This window comes from Leptinotarsa decemlineata, unplaced genomic scaffold (genome assembly GCF_025532065.1).
Source record: "Leptinotarsa decemlineata unplaced genomic scaffold, Ldec_3_MD MMD2_tig00026369_RagTag_RagTag, whole genome shotgun sequence".
Taxonomy (NCBI): Eukaryota; Metazoa; Arthropoda; class Insecta; order Coleoptera; family Chrysomelidae; genus Leptinotarsa; species Leptinotarsa decemlineata.
The window spans coordinates 6,580,846-6,585,728 of NW_027412709.1; positions in this window are offsets into that span (position 1 = coordinate 6,580,846).

The following is a 4,883-nucleotide window of genomic DNA, read 5'->3' on the forward strand; positions in this document are numbered from 1 at the left end:
GTGTCATGAATCATGACACATGATGAACATACATATATGCCAAAGTCAAACTTTTTTCGGCGAATGAAGTATCTCTTGGTGGTTCAACAGAACCTTTTTCAAAATTGAAAAGGGCTATTCATATATTAGAGACAATTAAAGAAATGAACAAAACAAAATTTGCTGTCTAGAAAAGAATTCTTCAGAAGTTATATATGAAATAATACATTCTTTCTAAATATCAGAGTAGGTATTTGACAATTGGTGTCTTAACAACAGCATTCTTGATTTTTAGAAATGAGTTTTCTGCTTTCAGAGTGTATGGTTTACCTATGCTGTCTTTTCTTATTTTCTTTGAGTAGGTCATTAAAGAGTGGAATGTTGGAAAAGTTCATAATGTATCTAGGGTACCATGAACAAAAAACGATATATTTTTTGACTTCATTATAGGTTGTTGGTTTGGGATGATTAAAATTGAATCCATTTTTTCTGAATTCGTACAAAGGCCACTAAAGTAGTGGGGATAAAAACACAGAAGAGAAAATAATAATCTGACCCAAGCTGAATTCAACTGAAAGCCAACCAACCTAACCTAAATGCCTAAACCTAAAACGTCCACACTGATGTGTGGACGATTTATATCAAAATCGCTCATTGAGCTGATTACTTAAACCTAGACTAACCCGATTTAATCTCTAATCATCTGTATCAACATACGAAGTAAACATGAAATTTGAATATTTTTTTTAATGTTCATCATCGGAGATTGTCATATTAGTGAAATTTTGGCCTTATTGCTTTATAAAGAGTTCATGAATATATTATTTCAAATTAAGTTGAGAACGAAAAACGCTGGAAAAGAAAACCAATAACCTAACCTACGCTGAATTCAATTCAAACCAAACCTAACGTTACTCAGTCTGAACCAATATGCATAGAAATACTTTTGTATATAGCCCATATACAAAGGAAATACTATAGAAATGCGATGGTATAGTATTTTCTGCTGTGCTTCGAGACTCCATTTGAAGAGGCGCTGAGCGCACGACAATGTTTACATTTAAAAACGATTCTTGTTCCATCTATGAACATGTGAACAAAGTCATTTCTCGCGTCGAGAGTTTTTAACAAAACGAAAGGAAATCCGTTGAACACCAGACTCTATGTATCTTTATGTAAATCCTAGTAACTATTTCCATAACAATTGTTTGAAATCGATCGCTAAGCGCAACTCGAACTTTATCTAGCCTCAACTCTAATTAACCGTCTCATTTGGCTGAGATATTCAAAAATGTTGATATCAAAATCGGTGGTGGGTGGTAATTTCCATTGTCTGTTGACGTAATTTTAGAAATTATAAAGTAGGTATGGCATTTAACGTCCAATGTGTAATAACGCCCGAATGCTAAAAATCGGAGTTAAAGCTGCACGAGTTATGTTACACTTTACACACACATAGAATAAACCAATAGGAACGCGCGGACGCGACGCAGCGCGGCTCACGCCACCAAATACTCAGTTGCGAACAACACCTCAAGGATGCAGATAGTGCACAGTGTTATTATAAAAAATACTACGACAAATTCGAAAGTTTTAGTTTATTTTCTATAATTTACATTTCTAATTTTTTGAGGTTTGGGCGTTAATAGCCTGTATGGGCGCTATTATTCTTAAGTGGGCGCATTTATACAAGGCAAAAATTCATGTGTATCATAATTAATAAATATAAAACGTATCAAAATTCCAAAGGATTGTAAGACTGATTCTGATACTGAGAATAGTTCTTAGGATATAATAATCAGTTGACTACTGATCTCATTCATGTTTAAGCTAAAATGTTGTACTTAATTTCAGGGCGTTAATTGACGCACTAGTCTGGGGCGTCATTAGCCATCTATGTTTGAAAGCGCCCAATGAGCATTTCATAATTATCTACACAGCTTTACAAAAAAATTTTTTTTGTGTTGCCCCCGATATTTTTGCAAATTTTTATGTTTTCGAGTGCCTAAATCACGAATATATTTATGAAAGTACTGAATGTGCTCTATTTTTTATGATTTTCACGTATCTTGTATTTTTAATAATAATCGGCTTGTTAGTAAAAAAAATTTATTTTCTCAGTCGTGATTAGGCTTCTGCGCAACTTCTTTGCGCGTACAAACATCACGTGATCCCCACTTCTCGGGCTCCTTGCTCTGCAAAACAGCTGAGAACTCAGTTATTTGATAATATTGAAGTACTAACACGGAAATCTGGATAAGTTGTTATATGTTAATATTTTGTTTCAATTGATGAGTGTCCGTTCTAATATATTTATCTTGTCTTTTTATACATGAGTTTGACACGAAGGAAGTGCAAATATAGTAGTGATTTATTCTGTTATATTTGTGATATTTATATATCAAAAAAACAAAAAAGAAATATCACAGACTTTGTTAAGGAAACTGATGCTGAATATTTCGGTTTTAAAATGGACAAATTAGATAAATCATGGGTTCCTAATAAAGTTTGTAAGTCTTGCGTTTAGTCTTTGCGGTTGTGGAAAAAAGGAGAACGTTCTGGATTAGACTTTGTTATTCCTATGATCTGGATGGAGCCTAAGAATCATTTCGATGATTGTTACTTTTGCGTAGTAGATGCTAAAGGTTTTAATCGAAATCTAACGTGGAGATATCCAGATATACACAGTGAAAATCTCCCTCGGCCTATTTATGTTTCAAAAGTGATTCGCATGCCCTCAGAAACAATGATGTTGCCAAATTCACAGAAATCCAATATCGAATCAGTCTACCAGTGGAAGTGAATGGGAGGGTGAAACATCTACGCCAAAGTTGTTTTCTTAAAATGAACTCAGTGATTTAATACGTGATCTAAATTTATCAAAACAAGGATCAGAACTGCTAGCTTCAAGATTGAAAGAAAAAAATTTATTGGCACCGACAGTTACAATCACAACGTACAGAACGCGAGAAAGTGAGCTATTACAATGTTTTGATGAAAATGAAGGATTGGTATACTGTAATAATATTGTGAAGCTGATTCTGGACATGGGTTTGAAAGAATACAAACCTACTCAGTGGCGTCTTTTTATTGATAGCTGTAAAAGAAGTTTAAAATGTGTCTTACTGCATAATAGAAATAAATTTGCATCAATTCCAATTGCCCATTCTACAAAACTCAAAGAAGAATATGAAAATGTCAAATTAGTTTTAGAAAAAATCAATTACTCGGAGCATCAATGGTCGATCTGTGTGGATTTAAAAATGGTTAATTTTTTACTTGGTCAACAAAGTGGATACCTACAAGAAATACCCTTGCTTCATTTGTATGTAGGACAGTAGAGCAAAGCAACGTTATTGGGAACAAGATGTTTGGCCTGAAAGAAATTCTTTAACTGTCGGTAAAGCTAATGTAATAAGAGAGCCGTTGGTGAGCAGAGACAAAATTATACTTCCACCATTGCATATTAAGTTAGGAATGATAAAGCAATTCGTAAAAGCTTTGGACAAGGAAGGAGATTGTTTTAAATATATTTGTAGAAAATTTCCAAAACTTAGTATGGAAAAGTTGAAAGGTGGAATATTTGATGGTCCTCAAATACGGCAATTGATGAAAGGCACTGATTTTATTGAAGTTATGACTGTTCCGGAAAGTAAAGCTTGGGAAAGTTTTGTGTTAGTAGTCAAAAATTGCCTAGGTAACCATAAAGCACCAAATTATGAAGAAATTGTACAAAATATGCTGACAAACTTTCAGATTCTAGGAGCAAATATGAGTATCAAGTTACACTATCTTCGCAACCATTTGGATAAATTTTCAGATAATTTAGGAAATTATAGTGAGGAGCAGGGAGAGCGGTTCTACCAGGATCTAAAAGTAATGGAAGAAAGATATCAGGGTCGATGGGATTGTCACATGATGGCCGATTACTGCTGGTCTTTAAAAAGAGATTGTCCTCTGAAAAATTATAAAAGAAAAGCTCTTAAAAGGCGTTACATGGAAATATAACATGTTTTCGAAATTTCTATTTACTTCAAAGTATCATATTTTTTTCCAAATGAAAATGAGATTATAAATATATCTGTTATTTTGTTTCTTGTTTTCGAATTTTTGTAATGTAAAATGAAAATGAATATTTGAAAGAAAACGAGAGCGAATCTTACAAAACCATTGATAATTTCATGAATTGTGAGTATAAATACACCCAAAATCAATCTTATATCTAGGGCAACAAAACTACTGAAGACCAGTGCTATATATTTATTAAAAATCCTTTAGATGTTGATGTTCTATAGTTATAGCTCATGTTAGAAGTGAGATTTTTTGTTAAAGATGATTAAGTAGAAGGGACGAGATGTGTTGGACGTGTTACAAAATTTAAATATTGTAGTATTTGTAGTTCATATAATGATAATTATAATTCTATCTAAAAAAGACAATATAATATACTTTTAGATTTTGTACGGCTCTAAGTCGAAATATTTATGTTCATTGAGATAATACGTATATTGACATATGGGCGTTACTAAAAACTGTATGTTCAATGACGCCCATGACAGGGTATTCAAAAAGTATTTGTTTGCATAATCTTATATGACTCATATCACTAATGTATTAGTTGTCTGTATTCTTTATTTGTCAATAAAACTATTTTCCGAAACAGTTTTTCAGTTCAATCATTTCATTAAATGAAATATTGATTTGAAATTATTGAATAAGTGGGCGTTAATTGCCTAGAATACCTTAATCTGAATTATATTTTGCAGATTAACTGGCAAGATTTGTCACTTCCGTCAGTCGTCCTGTATATTTTTCATATTTTCACCGACTTTTGGCGCATTTGTCTTTTACCATTTTGCCAATTTTGGTGAATTGTTTGGTTAACGCTTGGGAAACGGAACATG